At 51.4% G+C, this 20,149-nt stretch overlaps 2 pseudogenes; one reads left to right on the top strand and one right to left on the bottom strand.

Moving 5' to 3' along the window:
- Positions 1-5,120: 5,120 nt before the first annotated feature.
- LOC137228400 (serine/arginine-rich splicing factor 3 pseudogene) lies at positions 5,121-9,301 on the bottom strand (annotated as a pseudogene).
- Positions 9,300-19,744, top strand: LOC137228398 (thimet oligopeptidase-like; annotated as a pseudogene).
- Positions 19,745-20,149: the final 405 nt, after the last annotated feature.

The following is a 20,149-nucleotide window of genomic DNA, read 5'->3' as shown; positions in this document are numbered from 1 at the left end:
TATATGTGTGTATATATGTATTTGCGTATTGCATATACTATATGTGTATATGTCTGTATGCGTACTGCATATATACACAGCTGTATATTTTTGTATGCGTGTACATGTGTACGTGTGTGTGTATATACACACAGAGGCTATGGATTCTGTTTGTCTGGAGAACCCTCACTGATACGGACACTTATGACAATTGAGCACCTGCTCTTTGCCAGCCAGGGAGCCAAACGCTTGTCCTTTCTGTGTCTCCCTTAAGTGTCACAAGTCCCGGGAGGGAAGGTGATGCCGCTCCTACCAGTTGAGGTGCCTCAGGGTCAGAGAGGTGCACAGGGCGGGGGGCTGGAGCCTGGTGGAGCCCAGGTGGAGTTCTAGCAGCAGTACAGCCTAGCAGTCCCACTTCCCCGGGTGCCTCTCACAAAGACGCCGAGGGAGAGACGGGGTCTGAAGGAGGGGATGAGGAAGTTTCCGTGGGTCTGCAAGCCCAGACCAAGGCTGACTCGTCAAGGGTGTCAGAGGTCAGGACTCTGGTTACCTTGGGGATGGGGTTACACAGAGCCATTCCCATTCTGAAAAAGTATCCATTCTGCTCTTGTTTGTATGTTTACCCCCCTCCCCCAAATCTTTTAAAAACAGATTATCTTGGTTGCTGGGAGCACACAAGGGGAAGTTGTGTGTGAGGGGGTGTGATCCAGGGGACAGGGAGGATAAGCCCCCCACTCGTAGGGCCAGGAGTGGCTCAGCTTTGTGAGCTAAGGATGGCCCGCGAGGTCCCAGAGAGAAGGGTCCCTGCTCCGTCCCTGCTCCGTGCACCCCATTCCCAGCCTGAGAAGTCCGGAGCCCACCCCCTCCCCCCCCACACACACATCAGGGAGGAGAGCCAGTCACCCTGGCTCCCAGGCTCCGGCTCCAAGGCTCCCGGCACTAGGAGCTATTTTCAGCTTTCATGCCCTAGGACACGGCCAGAGCTAGTGTCTCCGGAAACACTCTGTCTGTCTCTCGCCCGCCCGCCATCCCTCCCTCCCTCCTCCGCCTCTTCCCCTCCCGCTCCAGCTGTCCTGCCCTCCACCCTGCATTTCTACACAGGATGGCTCACAGACAGCTGCTCCCCGTGCCCACCCGCCACCATTCGATGGATGTCAAAGCAAGCCCTGGGGACTTCCCTGGAGGTCCAGCGATTAAGACTCTGAGCTTCCACTGCAAGGGGTGCGGGTTCGATCCCTGGTCGGGGAAATAAGATCCCACATGCCGCCCGGCACGGCCAAAGAAATAAATGAATAAAAAATAAAGTTATAGTGATGAAACAGCCCTAGTGGTGCAAGGATGGGACGTATACCTCTATGGTAGAGAATAAAGGTCCAGAAACAGATAGATGAGAACTTGATATGACAGAAAGTGGGGAAATTAAGGAGTTTTCAATAAATGGCATTAGGACAATTGCATATCCATGTGGGAAAATGTAAATTAGAAAAAAAGAAAAAAAGCAAGCCCTGGTCAGGTGTGACCTTGGGCCCAGGGCCATTGGCACACGTTGTCGTGTGGGATGTTCTTCCTTAGACTCCTCCCTCCCTCCTGTGTCACTGTCACTTCCTCCAGAACCTTCCTGGACTCCCCTACACAAGCTCGGGGTGTGCCCTCACCCGCCCACCCTGGATCACCGGAATTCCAATCCCGGCCCACCCTTCCCCGCCAGGTAAAGAACTGGGCCTGGTCAATAAGACCGTAGAGGTCCTCGGCCATTGCTATTGCAGTTGCAATTGTTACTGTGTTTACACAGGGTGACCAACACCCGCCCCCAGTTTGCCCAGGACCGCTCAGGTTTGAGCGCTGGAACTGTGGGGAAACCCTCATTTCCGGGGAACCCCAGAAGGCTGGTCAGCCTATTTAGGATGGATCTTTCACTTGATATCCCAACCCCCGAGAGTCAGAAAGGGAATCTCCCCCCTCCTTCCATGGTAACCTTCATTCATTCATCCACTCATCCCTTTATTCAACTCCTTTATTCAGCAAGTATTTAGGAAGCATCTACTACATAGCAGACACTCTTCTAGGTGCTGGGGACAGTAAACTGAGAAGGTGTGATTTGTTACACGGGGATGATGTCTCGGAGACCACTGCAGGGCATGGGAGGTGGGAGAGGGAAGGGGCAGTTGTAAATGCAGGCTCTGACGGGACTGGGGCGGACCCTGCCCTAAGCCAGGCTGGTTGCTTCAACACAGCTGTCCTCACCCAGGGCCATCCTGCTTCCGCCTCACCCAGTTCTTCGGTGATGTCTGGGGAAAATCTGTGGTTGTCACAACTGGGGGGGAAGGGGCCCCTGGAATCAAATGGGTGGGGACAGGGATGCTGCTGAACCCCACACAGTGCCCAGGAGGGGCCCCCAGCAGAGAATGACCCGCCCCAAATAACCCCAGTGCCATGGGGGAGACCCTGCACTAATATTATTCAGACCCGCTGGTGCCCCTAGATTCCTGCACAGGCTGGGACTCTAACCGGGTCACCTCTGTATCCCGAGGTGACCTAGAGTGGGGCAGCCAGGAGGGCTGAGTATCAGGGATGAAATGACAAATCTCCGTGCCCACTCTCCCCGCCGCACCCCAGGGTCGATGGCCTCTATCTCCTCCCTGTGCAGGTAGCTTTTCCCTGAGCCATTTCTTCTTGTCAAGGTCCCTGTCGCAGGTTGTGTTCCCCGAAGATGACGTTGAGAGCAAGCAGTGGAGTGCAGGTGGTTGATGTGAGACGTGCAGAGAACAGATACAGCTGCCATAGGGTCCCGCAATTCCACTCCTGGGCATAGATCTGGAGAAAACTCTAATTCAAAAATATACATACACCCCTGGGATTTCCCTGGTGGTCTAGTGGTTAAGACTCTGTGCTTCCGGTGCAGGGAGCATGGGATCCATCTCTGGCCAGGGAACTAAGATCCCACATACTGTGTGACAAAAAAATAAAGAAAGAGAGAAAGAAAGAAAAAGAAAGAAAGAAAAAGAAAGAAAGAAAGAAAGAAAGAAAGAAAGAAAGAAAGAAAGAAAAGATACATGCACCCCAATGTTCATTGCATCACTATTTATAATAGGCAAGATGTGGAAGCTACCTAAATGTCCACTGATGGATGAATGGATAAAGAAGATGTGGTACATATATACAATGGAATATATTCAGCCATAAAAAGAATGAAATAATGCTATTTGCAGCAACGTCGTGGATGGACCTAGAGATCATCATACTAAGTGAAGTAAGTCAGCAGGGAAAGACACATATATGATCTCTCTTATATGTGAAATCCAAAATACGACACAAATGAACTTGTCTACGAAACAAAAACAGACTCACAGACATAGAGAACAGACTTGTGGTTGCCAAGGGGGAGAAAGAGGGAGGGAGGGTTGGATTGGGAGTTTGGGGTTAGCAGAGGCAAACTATTAAATATAGGATGGATAAGCTACAAGGTCCTACTGTCTAGCACAGGGAACTATATTCAATATCCTGTGATAAGCCATAATGGAAAAGAAAAAGAGTTTTATTTATAGGTTCCATCCCTAACTGAGCTGGCCCATCCCCTCCCATGGTTCTAAGTGCAGCCCGAGGCTGCAGACTTCCCACCGTGGTCTTCAGCTCCAGAGCAAGCCACCTGCAAACCAGCCGCATCTTCCCAGGGGCTGGCAACTCTCCTTTGCTACTGATTCCAAGACACATCCAGATAGCACAAATGTGACCATGAAAACAAACTCAGGCATGTTCAAATCAGGGAAATAACATTCTTATCTCTGTTTAGTAGTTGCTTAATTTTAGAATAGCTTAGAGTTACAAAAAAGTTGCAAAGATCTGTACAGAGTGTACAGAGTGCTGTGGACCCCCGACCCAGTACCCCTATTTCCAACACGTTAGTACTTTAGTACGTTAGTACGACATGCTTATCCAACTAAGGAACCGAGATGGATACGTTATTATTAACTAAAGTCCACACTTTACTAGAATTTCCCTAGCTTTCCCCTAACATCCTTTTTCTGTCCCAGTCTCCTCTGGGCTGTGACATTTCTCAGACATCCCTGGGTTTTAATACCTTGAAAGTTTTGAGGAGGACTGGTCAGGTATTTTGTCCCTCAATTTGTTTGTCTGTTGGTTTTCTGATGTTTTTCTTATGGTTGGGCTGGAGTTACGGGGTTTGGGGCGGAAGATCCAGACACAGATAAAAATGTCATTCTCCTCAGGTCACATCATCAAGGATACACACCATCAAGGATACACACATCAAGGATACACCCCATCAACGGGACTTGTGACAAACAATTTTACCCTTGATCACCTGGCCGGTATCGTCTTTTTTTTTTTTTTTTTTTGCTGCGTTGGGTCTTCATTGCTGCACACGGGCTTTCTCTAGTTGCGGCGAGCAGGGGCTCCTCTTTGTTGCGGGCACGTGCTTCTCATTACAGTGGCTTCTTTTGTTTCGGAGCACGGGCTCTAGCTGTGCGGGCTTCTGTAGTTGTGGCATGGGGGCTCAGTAGTTGTGGCTCCCAGGATCTAGAGCACAGGCTCAATAGTTGTGGCCCATGAGCTTAGTTGATCTGCGGCACAGGGGATCTTCCCGGACCAGGGCTCGGACCCGTGTCCCCTGCATTGGCAGGTGGATTCTTTTTTTTTTCTTTGTTCCTTTTGGAACCAAAACTTTAATCCCAAGGAGTCTCACAAAACATATTACGAATGACAGCATGAAAAAAAATTGCACAGTAACTCAAAGTTCAGCTCTACAATATACTCTTCATCTGGCAAGACATTGGTATCTTGATCATCTCAACTTCCAAAAAACATTACAAAGAGCTATGTATTCATGTACGGCAATCACAGAGGGGACTTATGACCTAACTCAAAGGGAAACTAACTTCCTTGAAACTTCTTAGATTCTAAACTCACTGGACAACCTCTTGTCCAGTGTGAAGACTAGTGGAATTCTTAAACCTCTAATCTAGGGTAAGGGTGCGGCTTTCATTCCTACCTGCTGGCTTGTGTTCACAGCACCTTTTAAAGACTGCTTGCTTAACTACAGCTGCATACCATATCCCAGCTACAGAAAGTCTCTTCAATGTTTGCCAGTGTTGCTTCCATAATAATAAACATCACACTTTAGGTGGGCAGGAGTTAGAGTTTTATTCTCAGTCTAGGCAAGACCAAAAATTCAAAGCAAATTCAATTTTGCTTAAGAGAACATTGTAAAGAAACAATTCTTCATATTACATGCCTCATATGACCCATTTCAAACCATAGAGAATGACACCTTTATGTGTCACTGTCCCAAGAGACAAACAAATGTGAACAGCTAAAACATTTAAAAAGTGCATCAAGCTTCGGAAGTCTCAAACGAAACTTGAATTTTCTGTACATACTCCTGTCAAATGAAGTTATTTCCTGTGCACCACTCCTCTTGCAAAGTGGTCTGCTATTTCCTTTCATTTGACCTGGATCGGCTAGGAGACCTAGAGAAAGATCGGGACGGCTTGCGATTTCTCTCCTGGGACAGTGATCTCTCTCTTCTCCTATATCTACTAAAGGGACCTGCTCTGGCTGCGGGAGAAGCTTCTCCGTCTTGGACATCTGTGGTGAGGGGGAGGACTCCTCCTCCGATAATCATCTCGAGGGCGACGACCCCAAGAAGGAGGCGGCCACGATCTCGACTTCTCCTTTCCCCATTGGACAGGTCCACTCTTACTCGGCAGCCACAGAGTGTTCTCCCGTCTAGTTCTCAGACAGCATCCGCTGCATCTCGGGGATCTTCATTTTCAACAAGAGCGAAGCCGGGAGGGTTTTTAGCAACCCACACACTTCGGAGTGGTCCATAATATCCTAAAGCTCGTTCGAATTCACTCGTTACCACTGTTTCCAAGATTCCTTACACAAACGTTACAGTCCAACGGACAGGAATCCCGATGCAAGACCCTCCTGGCTCCTGGGTTTCATGGGCCACAGGGTGATCCCGGGCCTCTAGAATCTCGCAGCTGAATCGGCTCGCACAAGCTGTCCTGTGGGGATGCTTTTCCCCCCATGTGTCCAGCCCGGGGCCCTGCTGTCTAGGCCCGACCTCCAGGGTGACAGGGTGAACCCCAGGTCCCTGGAGCAAACACTCAGAGCCCTGGTGACCAGACTCAGGGGGCTGGGGCGGCAGCTGGACATGTGTGGCCACCCTGGTGGTGTTTCGCCCCATCTGCAGTTCCAGTTCCAGCTGAGAAAGAGCCTCGCTGTGTTATTTTCTCCTGGTTGTGTAAGGATCCCCGGTGTCATTTGACAGAAATGTACATGGTGTGTTCTTTCTCTCTTTTCTCCCTGCTTCCTCTCGTCCCTCTGCCCCTCCCTCTCTCCCTCTCCCTCTGTCCCCCCCCTTCCCTCTCCCTCTTTCCTCTGCGTCTCTCTCTTTCCCTCTCTCCCTCCCCCGCTTCCCCCCTCCCCATCCCTCTCCCCGTCCCTCTCCCAACTCCCTCTCCACCTCCATCTCCCCCTCGCTCTCCCACATCCCTCTCCCTCTCCCCTCCCCCTCCCTCTACCTCCTCCGTCTCCCCCGTCTCTCTCCCGCCTCCCCCCTCCCTCTTCCCGCCTCCCCCGTCCCTCTTCCCTGTCCCTCTCTCCCTTCCTCTCTCCCTGTCCCTGTTTCCCTGTTCCGCACGCCCTCCCTCTACCTCTTTCCCTCTCCCTGTCCCTCCACCTCCTTCCCTCTCTGGAGAGGGAAGGAGGTGGAGGGACAGGGAGAGAGAGCAGGAGGGGGGGAGAGAGAGAGAGAGGGAGGAGAGGGAGAGAGGGATAGAGGGAAGGAGCGAAAGACGTCTCTCCCTCCCTCTATCCCTCCCTCCCTTTATCCCTCTCTCCCTCCCTCCCTCTATCCCTCTCTCCCTCCCTCTCCCTCTCTCCCTCTCCCTCCCTCTATCCCTCTCCCTCCCTCCTTCTCCTCCCTCTCCCTCTCCCTCCAACTCTCCCGCTCCCTCCATCTCTCCATCTCCCTCACTCCCTCCCAGAGACGGAGAGATGGAAAGGCAGAGACAAGGGAGAGGGAGAGAGGGAGAGGGAGAGATGGAGGGAGAGGGAGGGAGAGGAAGAGAGGGAGAGAGATATGGAGAGGAGAGGGAGAGAGGGGGGGGAGAGGGAGAGGGAAAGAGGTCTCTTCCTTCCTCCCTCTCCCTCTGTCCTCCTTCTCTCCCTCTCCCTCCCTCTCTCCCTGTCCCTGTTTCCCTGTTCCGCTCTCCCTCTCCCTCTTTCCCTCTCCCTCTCCCTCCACCTCCTTCCCTCTCCAGAGACGGAAGAAGGTGGAGGGAGAGGGAAAGGGAAAGAGGGAGAGGGAGAGCACAAGAGGGAGGGAGGAGAGGGAGGGAGAGGGGGGAAAGGGAGAGAGGGATAGAGGGAGGGAGCGAAGATGTCTCTCCCTCTCTCCCTCCCTCTCTCCTTCTCCTCCCTCTCCCTCTTCCACCAACTCTCCCTCTCCCTCCATGTCTCCATCTCCCTCACTCCTTCCCACATAGGGAGAGATAGAGGGAGAGGCAGAGATAAGGGAGAGGGAGAGAGGGAGAGGGAGAGATGGAGGGAGAGGGAGAGAGGATGAGAGAGAGAGGGACGGGGGGGGGGGAGAGAGAGAGAGAGAGAGAGGGAGACCGGGAGAGGGAATATGGTCTCTTCTTCCCTCCCTCTCCCTCTCCCTCCATCTCTCCCTCTCCCTCTCTCCCTCTGCCTTATCTCTGCCTCTCTGGGAGGGAGTGAGGGAGATGGAGAGACGGAGGGAGAAGGAGAGTTGGAGCGAGAGGGAGAGGGAGGAGAAGGAGGGAGGGAGAGGGAGAGAGGGAGGGAGAGAGGGAGGGAGGGAGAGACATCTTTCGCTCCCTCCCTCTCCATCTCTCTCTCCCTCTCCCCCCTCCCTCTCCATGTCTCTCTCCCTCTCCCTCCACCTCCTTCCCTCTCCAGAGAGGGAAGGAGGTGGAGGGAGAGGGAGAGGGAAAGAGGTAGAGCCAGAGCGTGCGGAACAGGGAAACAGGGACAGGGAGAGAGGAAGGGAGAGAGGGAGAGGGGGAGAGGGAGAGGGAAAGGGGGAGAGGGAGAGGGGGAGGGAAAGAGGGAGAGAGAGGGACAGGGAAAGAGGGACAGGGAGAGAGGGAGGGAGAGAGGCAGGGGGAGAGATGGAGGGAGAGGGAGAGGCAGCGAGGTAGAGGGAGAGAGGGAGAAAGGGAGAGAGAGAGGGAGAGCGGTAGAAGTGCTGAGGAGGGGGGCTCCCTCCCCCTCCCACTCCCATCCTCTCCCTACTGCTTTCTCTTTTTTCTGCTTCAACAAACACCAGGCGCCTTTTAGATCAGCCCTGAAGTCAACGTTGATGCTTGGACAGCCTGACCTCCCCGCTGACTTCCAGCCCAGGACCACCGCTGGGAGATGAAGTCTGCGGGGCCCTGGGCGCAGGCTGCACAGGCACCTCCCCTGATGCCCAATCTCTCCCCGTTTACGAGGCAGCCGACACTCCCCTCCCTGACTCCCCAAGATTTGGGGCCTTTTTAGTATGTGTCGATAATGCCATTGAGCTACTATCTAACTCTTCCACGAGGACCCATCTCCCAAAATGCAGTGGTTTTCAGCCTTGGCTGCACTAGAGAACCCCCAGGGAAGGGAGAGACGTCTCTCCCTCCCTCTCTCTTTCTCTCCCTCTGTACTTCTGTCTACCTCTCTCCCTCTCCCTCTCCCTCTGGGGTGATGCCCGATGAGCTCAGAATCGTAGATGGCCCCCCCATCCCCTCTCTGTGGCTTGCATGGGGGATGCACCTTCTCACCGTGGCCCGGGCATGGCCTTGACATTCAGACATCGGGTCCTGCGTGGACACTTGTGTTTGTTCCATAGCGCAGGTGGCTGCAGTCTGTGCTTCTGTAGATGGGGGCTGTGCGTGAGCCCTTCATCTTCCCCGCAGACACCACTGGTGCTCGCTCGGCCTCGCGGGTGATGCGGGGGGCACGGGGGACAGTCTTGTGTCCCCACCTTCTTGGGCTACAGACAGGCCACGCTGGTCCCGTGGTGACTGGGGGCTCCCAGGAGAACCCCACTGCAGACCGGAGAGGTGGCCCCAGAGAAGGTGGCGTACGCCTGGGGCCGGGCCTCATCAGTGAGCCACGGGCCACCTGCAGCAACAGCTGTCTCACCGTCCAGGGGCTGGGTGTTCGGGCGCCGTGGGGTTGAGCCACTGTCTGCACGGCAGCCGTGTTTTGTCTTGTTGAGCCCGGGGAGGCCCCTTGGTGGCTCCTGGAAAGACTGGCCGCATTTCTTCCTGCCCTTGGCCTTAGAGCCCATCACGTTCATGCCGTTTCTGGTTCCAAAAGGACCTGTGTTAATAAAGACCACGTGTTAGGACAGCACCAAAGTGTCTAGAAATCCGGGCCAGGAGGAGGAGGGAGGGGGATTGGCTGTGCCCGCCAGTGGCCTGGGAGCCCTGCCCGCCTGCAGAGACCTGGCCCGGGGCCCGCGGGGAGGCCGTGGCCCTCGGTCCCCAGCGCCTTCCGTCTCTGGGTTCCAGGAGAACTGCGTGATCCTCAGGGAGCTGGTGAGGCTGCAGGCCCTGAAGTCCCGCCTGCTGGGGTTCCGCACGCATGCCGACTCCGTGCTGGAGATGAACATGGACAAGACCAGCCAGGTGGTGGCCACTGTCCTAGGTAACACCGCCTCCCCCTGAGTCCCAGTGGGGACGGGGTCAGGCGGACCTTGACCGGAGACCCCACTGTGTCAGCCCTTGGGGGTCACCTTCCCAGACCCTTCATTCTGCCTCGAGGGGCGCGGGGTCGGGGGTGGCTGGGGGGCCGCCCCAGGGACGTAGCCGCGCCTCTCCCCTCCGCCCGCAGGTGAGCTGGCCCAGAAGCTGAAGCCCCTCGGGGAGCAGGAGCGGCCGTGATCCTGGAGCTAAAGAAGGCCGAGTGCCAGAGGCGGGGCCTGCACTTTGACGGCCCCATCAACGCCTGGGACCTGCGCTACTACATGAACCAGGGGGAGGAGACGCGCTACCACGTGAACCAGTACCTGCTCAATGAGGCTTTCCCCATGCAGGCGCTCACACGCGGGCTGCTGGGCATCTCCCAGGAGCTGCTGGGGCTGACCTTCGACCTGGAGGAGGGCACCAGCATGTGTCACGAAGACGTGAGGCTCTAAACGGTCTGGGACGCGGCCTCGGGCAAGGTCATCCATCGGCAAGTTCTACCTGATCTCTATCCTCGGTGCGTGCGTGGGGGAACCTGTCGGCCGTGGGCCGGGGCTCCTCTGTGGAAGCGGGGCCCCATCCACGTCCCTCCGCAGGGTGGGGAAGTCCGGGCACGCGGCCTGCTTCGGCCTGCAGCCGGGCTGCCTACAGCACGATGGGAGCTGCCAGATCGCCATCGCGGCCATGGTGGCCAACTTCACCAAGCCTACGCCCAACCTGCCCTCCCTGCTGCAGCATGATGAGCGGGAGACCAACTTCCACGACGTCGGGCACGCGATGCACCAGCTCCGCTCCCAGGCGCAGGGCTGCAGGCAGGGGGCGGGGAGGGCCCGGGCGTGCGTGGTCCTCAGGCAGGCCCTCGCCATGGGATTCTTCCACTGACATCACCCCGCACGTGGTGACGCCCTCGGTGTCAGCTTCCATCATCAGACCCCAGGCACTGGGCGCGTAAATAACGGAAATGGATGTCCTCGAGGCTCTAGAGGCTGGAAGACCCAGATCAAGGAGTCAGGGCTGGTTCCCTGCATGTTAAATACATGCACTCAAGAGTTGCCTTGGAAAAAGACAAAAGAAAAGAAAGGAATGTTGCCTGCAAGTCTGCTGACAGCCGGTGATGAGAACCAGAGGGAAGGCTCTGGGGCCGGGGGCGCAGTGCCCTGTGAGCTCGGGGGCTGCTGCCAGTCTCCGTGGAGGCTCAGCAAGTCCCCGTGACTTCCCCACGTGGGGGGCGCCAGCTGAGCGTCTGGGCCCAGGACCCACTGCTCGTTCAGTCTTCCTGTGGTCAGCCCTTCATCCTGAGCGCGATGCTCTCACAGGCTGCACCGGGGCGTGTGGGGACAGTTTACTGAGCTGTACAGACGTCACTACTGCTTTGGACCATTTCCGTCACCCCGAAAATGTCCCTCACGCCCTTAGCTATCACTCCGTCCCCTCGCCAGCCCCTGACAACCAGGAACCCACTCGCTGACTCCGTGGATCTACCTGCTCTGGACGTTTCTCCTCAGTGGGGTCACGCCCTGTGTGTCCTTCTGTGTATGACTTCTCTCGCTGAGCATCGTGTTCTCAGGGTGTATCGACGCGGCAGCGAGCGTCAGGGCTTCACCGCGTTGCGTGGCTGAGGGACGTAAAGACGACAAGAGAAAAGAAAAGAACGTTGCATGCAAGTCTGGTGACAGCCGGTGACGAGAACCAGAGGGAAGGCTCTGGGGCCGGGGGCGCCGTGCCCTGGGAGGCCCTGGCGCTGCTGCCAGTCTTGGTGGGGCACGGGCAGCACCGTCCCTCAGGAGCTGCTGGACAAGCTCATCAAGTCCCGGGAGGCCAACCCAGATGCGGCCGGACCGAGGGAAGGGAAGGGGGCTTCCGGTCTGCCCGGCTGGAAAGCGCGGCCTGGACACGGTGCCAGCCCCCCGTCTCCTTCCTCCCGCCCCCCAGGCCTCTTCAACCTGTGCCAGATCGTCCTGGCCAAGGTGGTTCAGGCCCTGCACACGCAGACGCCCGCGGACCCGGCCCAGGAGAATGCCCGCCTCTGCCAGGAGATCCTGGGGTTCCCAGCCATGCCAGGTAGCCAAGCGCGCACCGGGCTCACCTCAGCGGTCGGTTGGCGGCTACTGCCCAGGTCAAGAGGATCGTCTGGTGGTGTGTGAATGGGGACCGACTGACGGGCTCCGGCCGAGGCCCGCTGACCTCTGGCCTCTTCCTGCCACGGTTCCTTGGCTGGTCCCTCCAGCTGTGGCCCGCGGAGTCCGAGGGTGGGGTGGGAGGCTCTGCACATGCTTTCTAGAGAGCCTGGAAGAGGCAGGAGAGGGCTTCATACCCCGAACAGAAGGCATCGACGAGGTCTGCCCGTGCGTGTCGGTGCGGACACGCGGTTCACTCCCTCGTGAGCGCTTTAACCAGCGATCTCCCCGTGGTGGAGGGCGAGCCCCGACTCATCTCTCGCAGCCTCGGCAGCTGACCTTGTAAGAGGCTTAGGAGTGAACCCTCGTGAGCTTCAGCAGAAAGTCGGCAAAGATTTATTTGTGTCCCTCCACTGAACTGCCAGCAAGGTCCCCGTTTTCTACAAGTGTTGGGCCAATACTCTCTCTAGTGGCAGGGGACTCAGACAAGGCTGCTTTGGGGCCCCCACCCCCGCTCTGGGGCAGGGGCACTGAGCGGCCAGGGAGCCGGGCAGGAGCCCCTCCGCGTGTGTCCCAGTGACCCACCTGCCTGCGACCTTCGGCCGCCTGGCAGGAAGCTACGACGCCCAGTCCTGTGGCCAGTCATTCCTGCAAGAAACACTGGAACCAGTTTCTGCCAACCCGCCAAAGAAAAACGACTTCAAAGGCAACGTGGTGTCACAGGAAGGGCTTGTTTCTGTGTTTCTTTGTTTTTAGTTCATTAGGCCTCACTTAAAATTCTGATTCCACAATGCACTTGCTTTGGGATCTTGAACAACACTCATAACCTCTGCAAGTTTCAGTAGAGTAAGTTTATGTGATTACCTTCATCTGTAATATCCCTGTGTTGCAATCTTAATTAATTCAGATTAATTCATCTTAATCTTAATCTCAAGTTCAGATCAAAGACTCGTTCCTCTGTGACTTCTCCTCTGAACTGATTCAAAAGCCTCCTCTCCCGTCCTCATTTGGCTTCTCTTCTCTTCTGGAATCTCATAAGAACTTCTATGACCTCTCTGGTTTTTTGTTGTTGCTGTTGTCTGTTGGTTTGGTTTTTAATTGAAATATAGTTGATTTTCAATGTCGTGTCCGTTTCAGGTGTACAGCACAGTGATTCCGTTTTCAGATTCTTTTCCCTTATAAGTTATTACAAAATATTGAGTACAGTTCCCTGTGCCATAGAGGAGATCCTTGTTGTATCAACTCTATGCCTTCTTTGAATGACCGTGGCACTTTGTTGTCTGTATCATTTTTATGTCTGTTGTGGCTTTGTGACTGAAAATGAAAATTTTCTATTTGTTCATGTCCTGGCCCTTCCTTAGAAATGTGTTCATTTACCTATTTCATATTTATTGACTACATCTTAGACACCGTGTTAGCTGCTTGTTCTAGATGTTAGTAAAACATAGACCTTCCTGCTCAAAGGGTCACAGTATTTGTGGGAAAACAAACAAACGAACAACTTACGTCTCAAATAGCTTTGTACTTCCCAAAGAGAGCACACCTCGTAGGTACAATAAATATATGTATTATACATAAATGTATAAATAGTTAATGGCATTAAAAACTTGAGATAACTGCTTTTCTATTCTGAGGAAATGATGATAATATTTCACCAGGAGCTCAACACCACTCTGAGAATGAGGGCTTAATCCCCGACCTGGCTCACTGCATCGCTTTCTTATATGAAAATAGACAAGTCTGTACATGCTCTCTACAAAAAGGCTTATCTGGCATGAATTTCAGATAGCAAGAAGAAAAATTCAAGAGGTTCAGAGAAGCATCCAGAAGCTCAGGTGATTGTCTGGCACTAATACAACTTGCTTGACAGGAAAAGAGAGCTGTAAATCTCACAAAATTCGATGATCTTCTAAGAATTTCAAAACCGCCTGCTAGTAATTAGAAATCCTAGAAGAACCGCCTCTTTTAAAGCATACTGATAATATGCTTTACAGCTTAATATTCAGAAGCCTATGTTTTGGCTAAGTGAGCTTCAGGAATGAAGGAAACTTGTGGTTCAGTTCCATCTACTCTGGAACCTCTGGTCAAAACACCTACTTCTGTGCTCAGCCATCTTATCATCTGTAAAATGGAGGCAACTCTAAGAAAACATAGTTACAGAGATGTTGCACAGTTTCCTGTGTCACTGTCTTCATTTGTTTCAGAAAACCAATAACGTCTAAGCTACTACTGCAAAGAGTGCAGTGTTACTTGGGGTCATCTAGTGCAGCTCTGTCAAAGTAAAGAAAAGCAAAGGGGCCTAGAATAACTATAATTTTCCCAAGAGGACACTATTATTTTATGGCAAATCTGAGTCAGGAACCCTGAGCTCTTTGATGCCATTCCATTGTTCTCTCGTTGGGTTCTCAGCAACCCAGAGAAAGAAAGAGAAATAAAACTCCTATGTGCTGTGTCACTGGTACAGGACGTGGCAAGATTGGAATTGGAGAACTACATATTAACAGGTATTTGGGAAATTCTTCAAACTAATTAAGATATATACCAGGTACATAAAAAACAGTTATGTTTTCCCAAGATGATTCTGTGGAATGAACAGAACTGGTAACTGAAGGTGCCTGTGTGCTGCAGTTCCAAACAGGACGGGTGAATGCTTGTTTTCTGGCACCTTTAAGACTCCACCCCAATATACACATTAAAATAAAATTAACATTTCAACTGGGTCATATTTAATTCTGCATGCTCTTGTAAGTCAGCAAAATAGTCCATATATCATTTAAGTTGTCACTCACTTTCTTTTCTTTTCTTTTTTTTGCGGTACACGGACCTCTCACTGCTGTGGCCTCTCCCGTTGCGGAGCACAGGCTCCGGACGCGCAGGCTCAGCGGCCATGGCTCACGGGCCTAGCCGCTCCGCGGCATGTGGGATCTTCCCGGACCGGGGCACGAACCCGTATCCCCTGCATCGGCAGGCGGACTCTCAACCACTGAGCCACCAGGGAAGCCCGTCACTCACTTTTTAACTTGAGTTTTAATTTCTGAAAGTCTTTCCAAACACAAAACAGAGGTGGGAAAATGGTATATGGGAAGCTGCAGAGATGAAATAAGCTTACTGCATTCGGCATAAAGATGAATACCCAAACAACTTCTGCATAGCTGGAAGTGTCCAAATCTACTATCTTCGTTTTGTAGTCAAGGCTTCCGGAAAAATATGCTAACGGATTCCTAATTACCCAAATGCCCCATATCTGTTTCAGTAAGTATCATTATATATTATGGAAATTTTTCTCAGTGACAGAGAAAGACATCCTGGCCGAGCATCCCCCTGCCCATGACACACAGATGATGGGTCTCAAGCTACCTTGAAGGCGTTGGAGCCCACTTTATCCATTACTAATATTAATGGAGGACAAAACTTCATATTCTGTTTGCTCTGTGTTTGTTAAATCACTTCTTCCCTTCATTAAGATGGATGACACATAATTGAGTCTGTAGTGTGTGTATCACTGGAAACTGAACACATTTTTGTTGGTTTTATTAACGTCATAGGTTTCTAGGGGGGGTCTACTAAATAACTAAGTCTAGTTTCACAGTTACAAATAAATTACGATGTAATTTTGAATAACGTAAGCTCATCATAAAGGAAGGATACTGAGAGTTGCTACTACCCCTTCCTTGAGGGGCTCTTGTAAAGCACTAAATCAAGTAACAGAGGTTTATATGCATGCATATATTTTCAATGATATTTGAACACACTTGAAAAGAACTCTACGGAATGCATTATAAAACCTCGATGCTGTGTGTCCCTAGTTCCCGGCTCTCTCGTTCAAACTATTTAAATGAACAAAATGTTATCTATTAGGATAGAGTACTCCAAATACTACTTCTTGCAGTACCCTGTCCCAACCATTTGCCTTCCTCTTCCCATTAGTCCTTAATTCAGAAACCCCAGAGATTTGTTCAGTAATTTATGAACATATTTCTTCATTCAGCCAAGAAAACTGATGGATCCCTTACCAAATTTCAGGCACCCTTCTTCAGGATGTTTTCTAGGCATGTTCAGGAAACACAGCAGTGATTAACACAGATGAATATAGCCTCTCTCGAGCTGAGGGGAGAGACAAAAGTAAAGAAGCAAATATAAAATCGTAAGTGTAAATACGTAAATAAAAATTGAATAAATGGGTAGAATAACTAGTATATCAGGTAAGTGCTGGAGAAAAACAGCAAGCAGGGAAGGCGGATGGAGATTGTTAGCTGGTAGGAGGAGGCTGCGATCGGAAACTAAGTGATCACTGAGGGCTTTCTGGGGAAGATAAAATTTACGAGGGAACCTAAGGTTGTGAGAGGGAGCAAGGTGCATATCTGGGAAGTGAATAGTACAAGCAGAGGGAACAGTCAGATGGAAAGGCAATGAGGCAAGAGTGGGCTTGGAGTATCCAAGGAGCAGAAAGGATGTCAGTGTGTGGAAAACAGAGGGAGCAAAGTGGAGAGGAGAAGGAAACAGTCAGAGAGGAAACAGAGGCCCAGATTTCTAGGGCTGTGGAGGCACTTTGAGGACTTTGCTTTTCCTGTGAAGAAGCCATTGAAGAGACTTGAGTGACATGATCTGACTTATGTTTTAACAGGATCTCTCTGGATGCCATGTTGATTAGAGACTGCAGGAGAATAAGGACAAGCCCCAGAAGACCAATAGTTGATTCAAATGTCAAGAAACATTTATGCCTTCACCCTTCAACTTCACAAATGATGCCATTTCCATTGAGCTATTGAAAAATATCATCTGGCTTTCAAAACAATAAACCAGAAGGCATTTTCTCACATAAGCAAGGTCACAAACAACTGTCGGCTAAAGGTGAAATAGCAACAAATCAAATAATAACAAAAACATTTTTTATAGATTTTAAAACCTTACAAAGCATTTTCTTGTCCATTATCTAAGTTAATCCTCAGATCAACGCCATGAGATAGTTATTATTTTCCCATTAGAAGTGACCGCATATTAAATCCTTAGTGATTGCTCAAGAAAAGCTGAAATCTTGAGTGTACATCTATTAATGCCAAGGTTGGGTTTTTTACCCATGGGAACATTGGATGCTAACATCCACAGGGATTTTCAGCTCAAGATGGCAGACTAGGAAATATATTTACTTTCTGGTCCTCCTGAAACCATGTTTAAATAAAACTGCAGAAATACCAAAATTAATCAACCAATAAAAGCCAAGACATTGTGGAAGTCATCAACCACAGAAAGATTTCAACACATTTCGAGAAGGCAAACAATGAAATGGAGGGGCCATGAATAAAATAATGAAGAAAAGACTACCCTAAGTAGGGTCTGCACAAAGCCAGGCAGCTTTTGCTGAGCCCTGGTTATAGTAAAGGACAGAGGAAAGAAGAGGGGCTGAAAACAAGGAGACAAAAGTCATTTTAGGAAAAAACGTTCACTTAATGAGCTCCAGGGAACACTCAGCCTGCTGCCATACTCACTCATGGATTACAGTGGATTGTTGGTAAGCAAGACAAGAAAACAGGGAACCAACAAACAAAAATCAAGACACGGTTTCTTACTGAGCTCTTCTCAAATGAGATCAAGAAATTATGGTTCAATGCCATAGCTGTAAATCATTTCTGCTCCTGGAGAGGTTAGAAAGGGCTTATCATAGTTACCCTTTTTCTTCAGACAGAATTTAGGTCTGAGCAAAAGCTTTTGTGTCCTCCAACCTCAAAGTTTATTGGGGATGGAAGTCCAAATTTGCTTTGACATACCATAAAAAGAATCTCATGAGCAGAGGGTCAAACTACTTTTGGAATATATGAATTATGCCCAGTGTGATTTTAAATAGATTTTAAACAAAAATATATAAATTTTCACTGATCTATATGATTCTGGGTTCTGAAACTTCTACATGTTACATGCCTGATATATAACACACAATGTCAGTCCCAGGAGAGAGAAGACACTCCAATGAAGCAAGCCAAAGAAACAAGATTCGAACAAGGTAAAGTGATGTGTAGACCAAGACCAGGATTTTTCAGTTCTTTCCTGTCATGCTGTAGCTTCCAGCTCCTGAATAACAACACATGTTTCCCTTGTCCTAGACACACAAGAGTATGTCTCCTCTATGGGGCCTAAGAAGCTCTAGAGTTACATATGTGTAGTAAAGAGTGGACCCAGCCGGCATACTCACAATGACCAAATTGTGTTGATCGTACTTTATTTTAAACCAATACATCGCTCCATGCTGAAGTTGCAATAAATGATATATTTGCTTTCTAGACATGAATGAGATGCCTTACTGGATATACTCCAGGAAGGCCAGAGAAACTGGCTTCTAATCCATACAGAATAATTCATTGATGAATTCCTTTCAGGAGAGCCCCTGATTTATCTAGAATATAAGCTTTACATACCTGGATCCTTCAAACTAGACCAAAGGGACAAATCTAGGCTGCAAGCCTCAATTAGAAATGTGGGATGGTGCTATGCTGACAACTGGTGGTCCCTGACCTATCTTCTGAGATTAGAACCCAGTGTGGTGGATGACCAATTCACGCGTTGAACAAAAGAACACCTCCTACAGGGCAGTGTATGTGTTCAATACTGGTATGGCACTTAGGGCTAAAAGTAACACATGAAGCATATATGATAAGGAGGCACCAGAGTCCAGAGCACGAGCTCTGGAATCACACAGGCTTGCTTCGAATCCCGGCTAAGCCACTACCATCTGTATACCCTGAAGAACAGTCGAAGGTTTAAATGTTCTTTTACCAAATTTCGAAAAACAAGTGAAGAAAGAACCTACCTGCCAGGAAGGGACATCGTGGGGTGCAGCATCCAGTCGCGTCAGGGCTCTGCATCCCCTGCTCAGAAACCTTCACCGCCTGGCTCATGGTGATGCTGGCAGCTCAGCAGCCCTGGAGAAGGCGCTCCTGTCTCCAGGGCTCGCGGACAAGCTGGGGAGGTCCACGGAGGTGGCGGGCCACAGTCTGGCAAACTCTGGGTGCCTCCTCCACTCAGCTCTGGGCAGGCTCTGGCCTCTGGGCCCCGTTGCGGGGAAGGGCTGGCCGATACATAGCCAGGGCTGAGGGGTCTGCAGAGCCGGTGCCCAGGCAGGGTGAGCTCTGGAGGAGAAGACTTCCACAGTCCCCAACAGTCTCCGCATGGTGGCCCATCCGGTGCCAAACACCTGCCACCCACAGCGACAAGTCCCAGCCGCTAGAAAGCCCACAAGGGGTCGGGCTCTTTGCCCTCGGGCCGGGTTTCTCCAGGGGCTGGGCTTGTGTGGGGCCCCCATACCACCCCCTGACCCGCCCTTGCTCTGTGACACGTACAGTGCAATGTCAACACCCAGGCTGAGCCGGCCAGTGTTCAGTGCGTGCTAGACCTTGAGAAGACTTAGCAGCTAGGGAGAAGCTCTCCCACTTTCACTCGCTTTTCTCAGATCAGGCAGGCAGCCCATCTCACCCCAAAGCTATGGACACCACACCTCCTTCCCAGGCTATCGTTTTCCGTTCTGCCCCTGTTGACCCTTTCCATTCTGCCCCCCTTTTCCCCAGCACCCCATTTACGGCTTCGGGTGTCATCGGTGCTGCAGCAGGCAGCACCTCTGACCCCGAAGCTATGGACACCACACCTCCTTCCCAGGCTATCGTGTTCCGTTCTGCCCCTGTTGTCCCTTTCCATTCTGCCCCCCTTTTCCCCAGCACCCCATTTACGGCTTCGGGTGTCATCGGTGCTGCAGCAGGCAGCACCTCTGACCCCGAAGCTATGGACACCACACCTCCTCCCCAGGCTATCGTTTTCCGTTCTGCCCCTGTTGTCCCTTTCCATTCTGCCCCCCTTTTCCCCAGCACCCCATTTACAGCTTCGGGTGTCATCGGTGCTGCAGCAGGCAGCACCTCTGACCCCGAACCTATGGACACCACACCTCCTCCCTAGGCTATCTTTCTCCGTTCTTCCCCTTTTTTCCCTTTCTATTCTGCCCCTGTTTTCCCCAGCCCCCCCCCCCCATTTACGGCTTAGGCCGGCATCGGTGCTTCAGCAGGCAGCAGCTCTGACACCAAACCTATGGACACCACACCTCCTTCCCAGCGCTGTCATTTTCCAGTCTGCCCTGTCTCCACGTAGAACCGCTACCTATTTCACACGGCTGTTCCTAGTTCTGGGAACACACCACTCACTGGTAGCAATGCCTCAGCCCATGCCTCGACTCATTTACCTGCAACGCTGGCCAACAGATAGACCAACACTTCAAAGTTATGACAGAAAGTTGAGTAAGTTATACGCTTGGAATTGCATTTATTATTATTAACAAGCACAACTGTAGTGCTTAGACTATAACAA

Source organism: Pseudorca crassidens, chromosome 7, assembly GCF_039906515.1.
Source record: "Pseudorca crassidens isolate mPseCra1 chromosome 7, mPseCra1.hap1, whole genome shotgun sequence".
In the NCBI taxonomy this organism is placed as follows: Eukaryota; Metazoa; Chordata; class Mammalia; order Artiodactyla; family Delphinidae; genus Pseudorca; species Pseudorca crassidens.
Note: the sequence above shows the minus strand (reverse complement) of the source record. Positions and strands in the feature narration are given on the sequence as shown.